Here is a 16,656-nt window from a genome sequence, read left to right on the forward strand (position 1 = left end):
AATCATTCAAGCTTGAGTTCCATAGAACAACAGAATCCATGTTTTTTGGGGAACAAACAGGAAAAGGATGTTCAGCCGCAATCACATCACAATCAAAGAATTCTGATTGGTGCAGTAGGTTCAATAGTCAGAATGGTCAGCTACAGCTCCTATCCCATGTGTCCTTCTCCAATCCCTAACCAACGAAGCTGATACAAACTTAGAGGAAGATCCCATTCAGCCAGTGAGTATCGTTATGATGAGATGGGAGGAGACCATTCTGCCCTCTAAGTAGTTGTGCACAAATACAATGAACTGTTCTGCATTTCATGTAATTGCACACCACAGGATGAGACTATCCAACCTTCCAGGCTTGGACACAGCAAAGGGGAGCACTGGGTAACTAATAGGAAATAGACAGCAGGGAGAAACATTTATTTTCAGGTTGGAAAGCTATAACTTGATAGAGTGTATCAGGCATCCGTGTGAGATCATCAAATGTTTACAACTTATATGAATGATGTGGATCAGGGGACGGTTTGGATGGAGATGAATTAACTCATTCACCAAGATAATCATTTAATTGGGGAGGGAGGGTCTGCACTTGGATATGGATTGGGGAGATTAGTGTACAAAACTTCAGCAAAAGTGCAATAATGTGGGTTCTGGATGTTTTGAACTATGATGGAAACGTACAATAACAGTGAAAGACATAAATTGAGAGAGATTGCAGAAATAAGTGGAGCAAAAGAATTCATGTGTTTCTGACACACGAATCTGCAGTTAAACTGCAAATCAGCACGTGTCTTGCAAGGTATTTGAAATGATATTGTTTCATGCAAAGATTATAGGTGAAAACTCATCGTGATGTTTTAGTGCATTAGTACATGGAATTGTTCAGATCACATATGATGTATTAGATGCAGTTATAATTCGCTCAACTGAAAAAAAAATCAATCGCTTCAGAAGGATTTCAATATGTTTCAAATAACTTGTTCAGGGATTTACGGTCTGATGTGTATCAGAGTAATGCAGTATGGAAACGGACTCTTCAATCTGACTCGTCCGTGATGAACAGACATTGCAAATTGATCTAATCCCATTTACCAGCATTTGGCCCATATCCCTCGTAACACTTCCTTTCATATTTCCATCCAGATGGCTTTTTAACTATTGTAATTTTACCAGCCTCCACCACTTCGTCTGGCAGCTCATTCCATGCAAGTGACATCCTCTGGCTGATAAAATGTTATGCAGCAGCACCCCTTTAAACAGTTCCACTCGGCCATCTAGTTTTCGACATCCCCACTCTAGCAAAATAGTAATTCACTGTATTCATGTCCGTCATGACTTTTAGAACTTTCGCCAGTTCATAACACTTTAGGACTGAGAATGAGACATATTCATTTGAAACGTAGAAGATATTAAATTGAGTAAATAAGATTTGTAGCTTATTAATGTTTCCGCTTTTTTTGGAGAATAAGACTAAGCATTCGCCTTTAAGAAAACAATGCACAATATTCATTTTGACACTGATATTATGAAGACAGGCATTATACAAAAATGACAAGAAAAATTCTTCAAATTATAAATCGCTCCCACATGGTGAATGGAACAGGGATGGTGTCATAGAGTCCAGAGAGTATTCACACAGACATCACATGACACAGTTTAGTGGTCGGATAACATTACTATACGTTTCATCTCAGACACTGAGAACATGGAACATAACTGAGGAACAGCTCCCTGTCTTTCATGGCTCCTGCTCACAGCAGCATACAAGAGTTGAAAACCCGACAGTCATCGTTACCACTCGTGGAGGATTAACTTTAGGCATGCACTGGAATCTCTCCACTGCCTTTAGCAAAGGGAGTTCAGATAGATACCAGGAGGAAACTCCATTGTCAACAGCTTGTCAGGGCAGAATAACTTCAGAGGCAGTATATCTTTCAACACGCTCTGATTTTCTTTTTGTCATGAGTTTAACAATTATTTTGACAATCCTCTTTCAGGTTAATTTGTCGACAGCGTTTTCTTTTTGTGTTTGTGTTCAGGAAGTGTGTGTGTTTCTGTATGTGTCAAACAATGTCTGATGTGTTTTTGTGCATGTGCCGCAGAATTTTTAGAAAGATAAGTACTCATGTGCACATGTTAAATGAACAATTTATTTTTCATCTATCATTCCATCGTAGCTTCACTAACTTTGCTTAATAACGGATGAGTTATTTTTACAAATTTAGGACAGCTACCTAACTTGTCCCGACCACTGAACACAAATCGGTCTGAGGGTTACATAACTAACCATATCACCAATCTGATTACAATTGAACTTCGTCGAGAGTGAGACTAGAAAAGGGCACAGTTACCTTCCAACATCGATCAAACTTCTCAACGGGCCACATGAGTTGGTACTCTCTTCCCCAAAGGTTCTGGTGTTACGTGTTGAATTTATTCAAAACTGTTTCATTAAGGTATTTGACAGTGAAGTGAGTCAATGATAAGAAATGGAAGAAAGTGCAACTCTCTTTACAAACAAATCAACTACGACCTTATGGTATGTTGGAGCAGGGCAAAGGGTATCCTGAACAATTCATGCCCCTCAGTCTGGTTTCCCAATGGTTCAATTCTGCCCCCAAAATATGCTACACATTAGAGGCCGCTTGGTGATAATACCTAGTGTGCAGAAACAGAAGAGACATTTCAGGCCCTCAAGACTGTCAGTCACGGTTTTTGATGGATCGGAAAATGTAATTGGGAAGGGAATGTGGTGCCAATGTGGAACATCCCCTTCCTCTCTTGTTAACAAAATTTACCCTCTCTCCATTTATGGGTCAATTTGTTAGCACAGCTCTACTGTGAATACAACACACAGAATCTGCCCACAAATTCCTCTGGTCTCCCTGACTGCAACATTCAATAACAAGAATTCGAGGAGGATTACCACAACTGAATTTCCTGTAACAGAATTCAAGAACATAAGAAACAGGAGTAAGTCATTCAGCTCCTCAATCCGAATTTACACTTGAATAATATTATGGCTGATCTGTTCCAGGCCTCAACTCCTCTCTTGTTCCAAATCCCTGCAGCCCTCAACTCTCTAATGCTTTTAAAATTCGTTGTACTCTCCCTTCCACACATCTCGTACACCATCTCCCCTAAATCTCTGGAATAGTGATGTCAAGACAGTCACTACCCTCTGTGAAAAGGAAACACTCCCCACACATACACGATGACTAAAAGACATTAACAAAAGACATGAACACAAGGTAGGAATGACTGGCCCTGATATCAAGGCAGGATTTGACTGATGATCGTATCAAGGGACCAGAACAAAATTGAAGTAAATGGAATCCGTTGTAAACTTCCCACTGCTTGAGATCATCCAGAGCACAAAGAGTGATATTTGTAGTTAATGGAACTCACTCTTCTCAGTCATGGGATATCTCAATAGGAGATCCTCAGCATTGCTTCCACAGCACAAACATCTTCAGCTGTTCAATAAATGCCTTGACCACACCATAAGATCAGAAGTGGGGATGTTCACTGAAGATTAATAAATGTTTAGGAAAAAGCACCCCAACCCCGTCTCCCCTCCCTCTACCCCTCCAGCTCCTGACGCTGTCTGTAACCATGTGCAGAATGACCTGGACAACACGAACATTCACGTAACAGTACTGCTAGACACTAGTCATTACCACCGTAATAAGAGATTATTCAACACCTCAAACTGATTTCACAGTAATATGACGAAGCCATTCATCGCTTCGAACCGATTTGATAAGAAGAACGCTCATTCAGTCCCACCTGCCAATTGCATAGGGAGGCAAAGAGTCCAGTTAGGACACCGAGGTGTTCATCAGGAACCATTGTTAACGGTACACAGATGTTACTTTAACATAGTTTGTTGACAGTGAGGATGGAAATTCAATGACGTATGACACGTCTGAAACAGGCACTTTCCCTCACCGAGGAGACAGACTGCATTCCTATGGATGTCAGAAGCTTTTAGGAATAGCTAACGTTTTCTGGAGTAAAGCATTGTGGCTGCTGAGAGATTTGTGTACAGTGCAGGATCACACACCAACTTGACGTTGAGATCGTGAGAATTCATTCAGAGCCTGGAGCTCCCTCTCAACCAGCATGGGGCTCCACACAGGTACGTGAACTATCAGGAATCACATATCATGGAGAAAGAAATATCCAATTTCTTACTCTATGCTGTAATTTCTGAATATAATAGTTGTCAGTCCACAACCCCCAAGTTGCAAGGGATTCACCTCTTACTGTCTCACAGTGTGACTGATTAAACACGCATTTACTTCACATTCGCCTCATGGTGCCATCATCGTCTGTTAATACTCCTTTGCACTGACTCTGTGGAAAATTGAACATTCCTTATAACAGACAGACAATTTGTACAAGTTGCCACAAATATTGCCTCAACAATACTCGACAATATCAGGATGATAATTTATTCCTGTACTTGAATACTTTCGCAGTTATGGGCAACATAATATTTCTTGTGCTGATTATTTGTTGTCCTCATGGCCGGGGACACCGAGGTCCCTTTCACCAACAGCATTTCCCATCCTCTCACCTTGTAACAAATACTAAATGAGAATGACGGTATATGAATCTCACAATCAAATCATTCATTTGCCGTGTGAATAGCTATGCTCAAAGCACTGATATATGTTTACCCTATGAGCAGTGTCCTTCAACCAAGAGCAGGAACGTACTCTTTGTATTCTCCCCATGATCCAATTCACAATGCAAGTATATATACACCCCTTTCAGAAGGACTCTTAACTTTGTTGACTCACCAGCGTGCAACAGCATCATACGTCTTCAGAAAATTCAACTGTTCATCTCCCACTCGCTCCTGTTTATTGAAGTCACAAACAATATTCTGTGCAAACCTCAGTAGGTTTATCAAACATAATTTCACATTCCTGAATTTAGACTGACTCTATCAAATCATATCATCATTCTTGAAGTGTCTAGTCAAAAAGTACTATTATTTTCCTGACAGCTGGCATCGAGCTTTCCAGGATTTAGTTTTCTGTTTTCCCTCTCCGTCCTGTTTTCAACATGTGCGGTCCCAATAACTAAACAGCTTTGAAGAACTTTTCATCCATCAAGACACAGAGACGTAGCTCACAGAACCAAGCAATTGTCAGTACAAGAGGAGACCCTTTACCCACCATGTCAGTAGCACCTCGAAAAGAGCGATCGAACTTGCCCAGTTCCCCAGGCCTATCTGTTATTCTGTTCCTTCCTCTGTGGAGATAGAATCAACATATATACTGCATTGGACAGAGATGGCCTCTGTCATGTTGTGAATACATCAGAGGACGGCACTCTGCCACAGGATCGGTGTGTTAGCCACTCCTGCTCGGAAAGTTCCAGAATCCAAACAGTTCACTCATGGCCAGTGTCAGCAGAGTCCTCTCTCTAGTGTGAGATTATAGGTTACGCTGAAGGAGATGACACAGCTCTGTTACCTTCCCATTGCTGAATCAAGCTGGCTTCAAACTTTGCCCCTGGAATATGTATAAATAAGAAAATATTCCTGAACATCCAGAGAGGATTGTGCAGTGTCCTTTTCTCTGGTTACAGAGTTTCCCTTCTATGCAACTTCTGCTCCATTTGTTCGCCATTTTGCAAACCCAGATACACTGTGAAGGCAGTGCACATACTTTACTCACAGTGGCGTCAATAGATCCTAAGGTTTCCATGAATGAATGCAGCAACTGACAACGCAAACGTGAGAAATAATTTCCAGAACTTCGACTGGAATGTAGCAAGTCAAATCCGTGCATGCATGGAACACCCATTCGGTGCTGGAAATGCTTTCCTGTCAACAGTTGCTTTACCTGACTGATTACAGCTCTGTACAGTCCCAGTGATCTGAAATATGAACAGTTTCGCTCTCCATAGAACTACTTGACAATGTTCCTGCTCAACTTTCTGTCCCACAGTAACGATAAGGGCAACATGACTATTCCCGCTTGAGATGATTGAAAATACTGGGGTGGCAATGGTCTAGGTATTACCTCCACGCTAATGATCCACGGTCCCAAGAAATGTACGTTAGATTCGAATCATGCCACGGCAGACGGTGGAATTTGAATTCAATATAACCGCTGGAATGAAGAATTTAATAACACACTGAAACTATCGCCGATTGTCAGAAAAAAACAAATAGCTGATTCAAAATTGTCCTTCACGGAAGGAAATCTCAATCTTCTCGTGGTCTGGTCTACTTATGACCGCACGCCGACAGAAATGTGGTTGAATCTCAATTGCCCTTTGAAATTACCAAGCCACTCAGTTATATTAATCGCTTCGATGTGCCAAAGAAAGTGCATGAACCAATGCATTGGCAATTTACAGCACTTTGATTGCAGTGGTTCAAGACAGCAGCTCATCAACACTTTCTCAATGGCAACTGGGAAAGGGATATAAATGCTGACCCAGCCAGCGACACTCACTACCCATTAATTAATGAATAAACATGATCATACTCAAAGAAAAGAGACAGAGGGGAGCTACCTCGGCAGGACATTCATGAATATGTGAGAAGGTGAAAAATAAATTAGATTAATCTCACATTTTATTCCCAATCCCCGTTAATGATCAACAATCCAATTGTTTACTTGTTTTTTTCTGTCTGTCTGTCTGTTTTTTCTCCATCTACTCAACTCACACATCTTAAAAACAGAGGTCCCTGTCGCCAGCATCAATCTCACTATGTCCCAGCTGCTATTTTCAATGGACTCGAAATGTTAATTCTATTTTTGTCTTAACAGAGGTGTCCAAACCTGCTCCATTTCCCCAGCACTTATCTGTTTCTTTCAATTTCAAATCTCCGCCTTTTTTGGTTTGTTTCAACCTTTAATTTTGGTATTTCGTGAGATGTCGGCCTCCCTGCCAAGGGCAACTTTGCTAATCATTATTATTAGCCCTTGATTTGAAGGCCAATCTACAAGGCAGTATATGGTCAGCACATTGTTGCGGGTCTAAAGTCACTCCTATACCACACCAGATAATAATGATAGATTTCTTTGGCAAAGGACACTAGTGAAACAGATAGGCTCTCACGTTTGCTATAAGTGAATTTGGCATTTATTACAATTCTTATAATTTGATTTTAAGTTCTGCCATCAGCTGTGGTAGGATTTGAAATAGTGCCTTAAGAGTAATATCCTGCACTTCTGAATGACTGCTCAACAACAAAACTACTGTGATATGGAGTCACGATTGTGAAGCTTGGAGACAAGAAAACAATGTGATCGAAATATTTGTAACTGGAACCGTGGGCGCTGGAGAGCTGGATCCATAAAGTCTGATTTTACCAAGGCACAGAAAACGTTTTATTCAGGAAAAACACTGACACAGAGGTGGAACGTGGGAGAGAATGGAGGTGCTGGTGGGCAGGTTTTGCAATGAAGAGAACAGTGAGACATAATTCAGTTCAAGACAAAAAAGTCCTCGATATTATAAACAATTTCGTTCTCAGATATGAGGGAGAGATGTGAAGTTGATGGGTAGAACATAGAACATAGAACATAGAACTATACAGCACAGAACAGGCCCTTCGGCCCACGATGTTGTGCCGAACATTTATCCTAGATTAAGCACCCATCCATGTACCTATCCAAATGCCGCTTAAAGGTCGCCAATGAAATTGACTCTACCACTCCCACGGGCAGCGCATTCCATGCCCCCACCACTCTCTGGGTAAAGAACCCACCCCTGACATCTCCCCTATACCTTCCACCCTTCACCTTAAATTTATGTCCCCTTGTAACACTCTGCTGTACCCGGGGAAAAAGTTTCTGACTGTCTATCTATTCCTCTGATCATCTTATAAACCTCTATCAAGTCACCCCTCATCCTTCGCCGTTCCAACGAGAAAAGGCCGAGAACTCTCAACCTATCCTCGTACGACCTACTCTCCATTCCAGGCAACATCCTGGTAAATCTTCTCTGCACCCTCTCCAAAGCTTCCACATCTTTCCTAAAGTGAGGCGACCAGAACTGCACACAGTACTCCAAATGTGGCCTAACCAAAGTCCTGTACAGCTGCAACATCACTTCACGACTCTTGAATTCAATCCCTCTGCTAATGAACGATAATACTCCATAGGCCTTCTTACAAACTCTATCCACCTGAGTGGCAACCTTCAAAGATCTATGTACATAGACCCCAAGATCCCTCTGTTCCTCCACCTGACCAAGAACCCTACCATTAACCCTGTATTCCGCATTCTTATTTGTTCTTCCAAAATGGACAACCTCACACTTGGCAGGGTTGAACTCCATCTGCCACTCCTCAGCCCAGCTCTGCATCATATCTAAGTCCCTCTGCAGCCGACAACAGCCCTCCTCACTGTCCACAACTCCACCTGTCTTTGTATCATCTGCAAATTTACTGACCCACCCTTCGACTCCCTCCTCTAAGTCATTAATAAAGATTACAAACAGCAGAGGACCCAGAACTGATCCCTGCGGAACTCCACTTGTAACTGGACTCCATGCTGAATATTTACCATCTACCACCACTCTCTGACTTCGACCGGTTAGCCAGTTTTCTATCCAATTGGCCAAATTTCCCTCTATCCCATGCCTCCTGACTTTCCACATAAGCCGACCATGGGGGTAATGAGTGGAGTTGGTTTCTGAGACTGATTACGTTAGTTTCAGGCATTGTCAAAAGGGAATAAAAATCGAAATAACAATGAAATTAAACACAGTTTATGGAATTAATAAAAGGACAGAGATAGAGACACTTACCAGGTGCACCAATGATAGCAAGTATGGGATAGTAACCCGCCTGAATAATAAGCAATACACCTAATATCCAATATGATACAGTTTCCCAACAACAGGAAAGAGCTAAAAGACCCAATGATAAACTCCTGTCGATTGTTGGAACATTGCAATCTAACGTTCTCAGATCCTGATCCATTGTTTGAACATTCCAGTCAAATGGTCTCAGATTCTGATCTCTTCTTTCCATGTCTATGCAGGTGTTGATCCTTGTTAGTATCGGAGTTGATCCATCTGCTGCCACAAAGGTATAAATCACTGAAAGTAAGCCTCTGAATAAAAGGAGAAGGAAAGACTTCAGTGACACAGTTCGAATCCTTGGAGAGTGACATTAATCACGGTCACTAAACAAACATCTCCAGTTAACACCTTTCACTACAGCACTTCCAGTAATGTGATCGGTTTCGATGTTGACATCACTGACTATCGGTCTCATTTCACATCAGCAATTGCTCTATTCAGTAAACATAGAGGTTTGGATGTTTGCTTTTTGCGGGCCAAATGATTTTGCCTTGTTTTTATGTACAATGCACCATGTCCCACCAGCCCCATCGCAAAACAGCACACGCAATGAAGATGTTGTTCCTTTTCTGATCACTCGTCCACTAGAACACGCCAAGCAAATGATTGTCACTGGGCAGGCTTGCTCGAACCAGAAAGAGGAAGTATGGATTTGTCTGAACCTCCCCTTCGTTACTCTAGAAAGGCAAATCTTGTTGCAGTTCATTGACATTAATGAGGGAACATTTACATTTGAAACTTCAGTCTAAAGCGAATTATGATATAAACAATGAACTTGCTCCTTAAAACACATGTATTAATGATCCAGATACACGATGAATACGATATTGGTTCGGAGGCAGAAAGAAATGAGGCCAGCGGCTATGGAGATAGCAGGCAAATTCAGTAATAATCTCAATCACCAGTAATTGACATTCACTCTGATAGATAGAATGAAATATAACGCGCAACAAGGAAACAGGTTACACTTGGGAGATGGACTGTTGATCTAAACTTTGAATAGGACAGGATAATTTAATTACACAGTATGCAGCCTGATAAGAATGTTCATATCTGGACGTGATATTCAGATTTTTAAAATAGACACAACTACCATCCTGTTTAGGAATGCAGGGACATTACAATACAATAACAGCACAAGTGAATTAATTCCAATCTGGTGCAGAAATGATGCTCTGATTGTTGGTTATCTTTGCTGTAATTATTCTATGGCATGGATTAAAAACTTTCAGAACCTGAGAAATAAACCTGTGCAGTGAAGGACAGAATGTGACATCATCAATATACTCTCCATGAATTGTTGTTCCATGGAATGCAGCTGCCTTTCAAACAAAATCGATTTCGTGAGATTTACACACTTAAAAATGTATTGCAAAATGATTTGTATTGGGAATTTGAAGAAGAAACGGATTCATGTGCAATGCAAGTACACAACAGTTGTTTAATGAAACAGAAATGGGCAATATTGTCCAATTATAAGCAAATTCAACATCGAAACTTGTCAAGGAAAAGCACATACTGGGGACAATGGAAACCTGAAATAAAAACAGAAAATTGTACAGAAACACAGTGGATGAGCGGAAAATTGGAATCAAATTTAGAGTTAATATGCAGAGTCTTACTTGAATATGTACTGAACTCAAAGCGTTAATTCTCTTTCTCTCTGCTGAGATCCTATCAGGCGTGTTGAGGTTCTCTCCAGCACTTTGCAATTCAATAGTTAGCAGAAAGGTCAGCAGATTCTCTGTTCGGGAACACGACTCCCGGGATGTCCGTTGTCTCCTCGGTGCCAGGGTCTGGGATGTCTCCGATCGACTTCACAATATTCTGACGGGGAGGGTTTGTTGAGGAGTGTTTTGTGCGTGTTTTACATAGACCCGTCAATTGCAGCAAATAGATGGAAAAACAGATTGGACAACAAATTTGGAAATATTCCAATGTAACTGAGCTATTATGGATGACTTCAACTTACACAATATTTGACTGTAGCATCCTTCGTGCAGATGGTCTGGATGGAGCTGACTGTGTCAGCTGTTTCCAGGAAGGATTCCCGACTCCTTATGCAGATAGACCGGCAAGGGGTGAGGCTATTTATATTTACTGTTAGTTAACTACTCAGGCAAAGTGTTAGAACTCTCGGTGGGAGAACGTTTTGATGACAGTGACCACAACTGCTTCATTTTACAACAGCCATGGAGAGGGATAGGATCAGACAGTATGCAATGTACTTATTTGAGGGAGGTGAAATTAGACTGCTATGAGACAGGAGCTGTGGAATATAAATTGGGAACAATTACTCTCTGGGAAAGTCACAAAAAATGTGGAAGCTGTTTAAGGAGCGCTTGTTGTGAGTTTTGGATAACTTTGTCCCACTGCGACAGGCAAGGAATTGGAAGAAGAAGCCTTGGATGACAACAGAAGAAGAGCTTCTCGACAAGACGAATAAGGAAGCTTTCTTAAGGTTCAGGAGATAAGGCTGTGCCGCAGCTTTACATGATTAGAGTGTAGCTAGGAAAGAACTAAAAAAATACACTGAGGAGAGCTGAGAGGGGCACTAATAAGCTTTGGCAGGATGGATTAGGGAAAACCGAAGGCGTTCTACAATTACGTGAGGAATAAAAGAATGACCATCGAGAGGTTAAGGCCGATACAGAATAGTTGAGGGAACTTTTTTCTGGGATCAGAATAGGTAGGGGAAGATCTAAATGAATGTTTTCCTTCAGTATTCACTCGAAATAGGGAATTGTTGAAAGTAAGAATACGGTGGACCACGTTAATTGGCATGAACAGATTGAAATAAAGGAAGTGGATTTGTTTGGAAATCTGGGAAGCATCAAGTTAGATAAGACCCCAGTGCTGGACCAGATATATTGAGGTTACTTCGGAAAGCGATGAATGAGATTGCTGTGCCTCCAGCGATGATATTTGCTTTCACAATCTCCATGGGAGTAGGACCGAATAATTGGGAGGAGTTGAATGTTGATCCACTGTTCAACAAAATGGAATAGGGAAACCTCTGGGAATTACAGATGTGTCAGTCTTAGATCTGTGGTAAGCACAGTGATGGGAAGTGTTCTGAGAGATAGGATTGATGACCATTTGGAAAAAAATAGCTTGATTAAAAATACTCAACATGGCTTTATGAGGGTCAGTTCATGCCTCATAACCTGTCTTGAGTTCCTTGAGAACGTAATGAGACACGTTGATGAACGTTGAGCAGTGGGTGTGGAGTATACGGATTTCAATGAGGCATTTGATAAGGTTCCCGAAGGTAGCCTCATGCAGAAGACTTGGAGATGTGCAATACAGGAAATATGCGCTGCTTGGATACAGAACAGGCTGGCCGAACGAGGACAGCGAGTGGTTTTGGATGGAAAGTATTCCGCCTAGAGAATGGTGAACAGTGTTGGTCAGCAGTGGTCAGTTCTTGAGTCTCTGTTCTTTGCGGTTTATAAATTTATTAGATGAGTAATTGGAAGTGTGATTTGGTAATTCGACGTTGACACAAAAGTCAGTGGATTTGCAGGCAGCATCGAGTACTGTCGCAGGCTAAAACATGACATTGACAGGATGCAGAGCCGGAAGGAGAAGTGGCTGATGGAGTTCAACTTGGATAGACTGAATTGATTCATTCTGGGCAGTCGAATTTGAATGCTGAATACGAAGTCAAAGATTATCGGCAGTGTGGAGGAACTGCAGGATCTTGTGGTCCATGTACATAGATCGCTCACCGTTGCCACCCAAGCTGAGCGGGTTGTTTTGCATGTGTGTGGTGTTTGGGTTTCATTAAGGGGGAAATGAGTTTAAAAGACGCGATAGTTTGCTGCAGTTCTGCAAAATCCTTTTTAGACCACAGTTGGAATATTTTGTCCAGTTCTGGTCGCTTCATTGTTGGAAGGATGGAGATGACAAAGATGCTTTCGAGAGGGTGCTGAGGAGATTGACCAGGATGCTTCCTGAACTGCATCCTCAGTGATCTCAGGCTGGAAAGACTGGAGAGAGAAGGAAGATATGTGATTTGATAGAGGTGTACAAAGTAATGAGAGACATAGTTAGAGTAGACATCTAGAGATTGCTGAAACGAGGTGTCATAGCCTTAAGGTGATTGGAGGAAATTATAGAGGAGATGTCAGAGGACGAGTCTTTGTACAGAGAGTGGTGGGTGCGTGGAATGCACTGCCAGTGGTGGTCATAAAGTCAATTACATAACGGACAGTTAAGGGACTGCTTTACGAGCAACAGCACAGCATTAAGTCAAGGTATGTATAGGTGTATTTGATCTTAGATTGAGATAAATGTTCAGCACAGCATGTTGGGCCGAAGTGCCTGTACTGTGCTGTACTGTTCTGTATTCGAGTTCTACTCAGGAAGTATGGGATACAGGGAGATTTACCTATTGGATACATAATTGGTTGGCTGACAGAAGGCAGATAGTAGCTGGAGATAGAAAGCATTCTGCCTGGAGGTCAGTGTTGCATGGGGTCCTGCAGGGTCTGTTCTTGAGCTCTGCTCTTTACAGTTTTTATAAATGACTTGGATGAGGAGGTTGAGGGGTGGGTTAGTAAACTTTCAGCTAACACAAACGTTGGAAATGCCATCGATAGTATCGAGGGCTATTGCAGTCTGCAGCGCGATATGGACAGGATGTGGAAATGTGCTGATAAATGGCAGATGGATTTCAAATTGGATAACTGCGAGGGATGCATGTTGGACGGTCGAACTCGAATGCTGAATATAGGATTAAAGTCAGAATTACTGGCAGTATGGAGGAACACAGGGATTTTGTTGAGCAAGTACATAGATCCCTCAAAGTTGCCACCCAAGTAGATAGGGTTGTTAAGAAAGCATATAGTGTTTAGGCTTTCATTAACACGGGAATCGAGCTTGAGAGCCGCTAGGTTTTGTTACAGCTCTACAAGTCCCTGGTGAGACTACACTTGGAATATTGCATCCAGTTTTGGAGGTCTTTCTTGTGTAGGAAAGATACAGAGGCTTTGGAGAGAGTACAAAGGAGGTTTACCAGAATGCTGCCTGGACTGGCGGGCTTGCCTTATGAAGAGAGGTTGAATAAGCTCGGACATTTCTCTCTGGAGAAAAGGTGGAAGAGAGGTGACATGGTCGAGGTAGATAAGATAATGCGAGGGATGGATCGAGTCAATAGCCAGAGACTTTTCCCCAGGGCAGTATTGACTGATACGAGTGGTCATATTTTTTTAATAATCCGGAGAAATGGATAGAGGGGACATCAGTGGAAGGTCCTTTTCACAGAGAGTTGGGAATGCATCGAATGCGTTGTCAGTGGTGGTGGTGGAAGAAGTGTCCTTAGGGACAATTAAGCGACTGCTGGACATGCACATGGATTGCAGTGAATTGAGAGGTGCGTAGGTTAAATTATATTGTTTTGCATTGGGATTAACCCTCAGGTCCAACATCGTGTTCCTAAAGGGCCTGTTCTGTGCTGTGCTTTTCTATGTTTGCTCTCTGTTGTTATGTGTTCTATTTACTTTTATTTCTGAGCTGCGACAAAGTTTCTTCTCTGAACCAGAGCAACGAGACGAGTGTTTCACTTGACTCTCAAGTAATTGGTAATGTACATCAAATGATAAAATACAAATGGTAGGCAGTAATGGTCCTTAACATTGTTGTATTTTTAAAATTGCCATGGTAATATTTAACTCAATGGCACTGACAAAGCAGCTATGAAATTAACAGATGGAAAAATATGGGGAATGCTATCTCAATGTCATGCCGGGCTTCTGGTGTTATTGGCGTAACATTCATGAAGCCAGTACTCACTTTTCTAAGACTTTAGCTCAACCTGTGAAAGCATGAATTAGATTGGCATTTTTTAACAGGCCATGTTCATTCATGGGTTTTGGGAGCCACCAGCAAGGGGCGAGTTTATTTGTCATCTGCACTTCGCAACGCAGCAGGTGACAGAAAGGTACCTTCTTGGACATGTTCTATCTAAGCAGTGCTGATATGCAAGGGTATTCCAAAATTATTAAGAAGTGATCGTGAAAGAGAAGCAAATTAGCCCTTAGTCAGTTTGGCAAAATTCTTAGAAGACAATTTGCAGAGATTGGATCAACCATATTTATTTCGCGGACATTACCTGTGCAGAATTGTCTAATATTCCCATTGATCACAGTTTTGCTCAGGATCCTTGTTGCCAAATTCAGGACGCCACATTCAGCCAAGTACTGCTTTGGTGGGAAGGGAAGTCACTCTGACCGCACCTCAAATGATATTGGAGTATCAGCTGAAACAAGGAAAATCAAAAGGATAGATCATGATTTGTTGGAAGAATGTGCTCACTGCTCTCACACGTTCAAAACAAAATTGTTACATGGACTTCCGATTCTATTAAGGAGACATTTTCCCTACTTGTAATGAGGCTGTGTACTTTAGTCCCATGATAACAGTTCACAAAGAAGCTCCACATTGTACCATGGGGAACATGTGTATCCAGCAGTGACAAGGAAGCAATATTGTCTGTTCCTAATGAACAGTGATAAATCCAAACTCATCATTGAATGATAACCAATAACGACACTCAGCAGCATCCATCACCCTCGTCGGAGACTGAAAACAGAAAGCGAGGGTTAGGGTAAGTGCGAGTAACAGGCAGATTTGTGTGACATACAGTAGGACTGGTAGAAGAGGAGTGGAAAAGGAGATGGTCAGTGGGAGGATTTGTAGCAGCAGCGGTAAGAGTACAAAGCAAGTAGGAATGTAAGGAAAGAGTAGGAAGAAGGTGGAGGAGTGACCATTGGAATGTGCACAACAGAGAAAATAGAGTACTTGGAAAAAAGAGATTGATGGGCGATCAAACATCAATGTTGAGGAAAACCGGACCTGGTTTCAATTGATAGTTGATGACACATTTCTTTTTTTCTAACACTTGATTCCCGTTCACATCATGCATACATTCTGTATTTATGTATCCCCATCAATTACAGATGTCAATGTTTCTCCCCCAAAGTGTGTTGTCAACATTTTGCTCTTCTTTTCAATATGAAGAACAATGGGCAGTTATTCGAACAATTTGCTTCCAATTGAAGGTAGACATTAGATTTCAGTTTGATCTCAGACAGTGTGTCTTTACCAACTAATTTAAAGCAATATTTATTCTCACCACTTTATTTCATTAAAGCATACTTAATGAATGAGTCTATATCCATCCTGCAGATGAAAGCTTCCTTAATCTCTGACTACTGCAGGGAATGTTGCAAAGAATATTCTCCACCTCACCTAAAATACCAAGTGCCAATATGTAGTCCAATATTAATGACATACAAGTGTTATGAATAAGGCATGCAGATGGGGCCGAGTCAAAAAAAAAGCACAATTCATCTGCGTGTCCAAAATATTATTTGTGTTTCCGTCATAAAGATCTCAACTGCATCACTCTGTTAATTTACCGAAATAAGAAAAAAAGAAGAGACTGGAATTCTCCATTCGTCTTCTGAAAATAACATCTGGAGTTCAAGAAGAAAATTAGGGTTTGTTTGTGATATTCATTAATGTCGTTTGCCTATCTTATAAAATGCTGCATCTGGCGACCGACTTACTGCAATTAATACAAGAAGACAGCCAGAGAAGCCCTCGTTAATCCACTTTGAATCTGTTTCCCTTTTAAATCATAATTTTCCCTGTTATGTTTTTGGCCAAAATGGACAACCTCGCACTTAGCCCCGTCAAACTCCACCTGCAAATTTCTCCCTCACGTTCCTGACGTGTCACTATTTATCTGTGAAATTTGTCTCCTCACCAAAACCTGTTTTCCAAACTCTTCCAGTATCAATTAAGAGGCAACCA

This window comes from Chiloscyllium punctatum, chromosome 21 (genome assembly GCF_047496795.1).
Source record: "Chiloscyllium punctatum isolate Juve2018m chromosome 21, sChiPun1.3, whole genome shotgun sequence".
In the NCBI taxonomy this organism is placed as follows: Eukaryota; Metazoa; Chordata; class Chondrichthyes; order Orectolobiformes; family Hemiscylliidae; genus Chiloscyllium; species Chiloscyllium punctatum.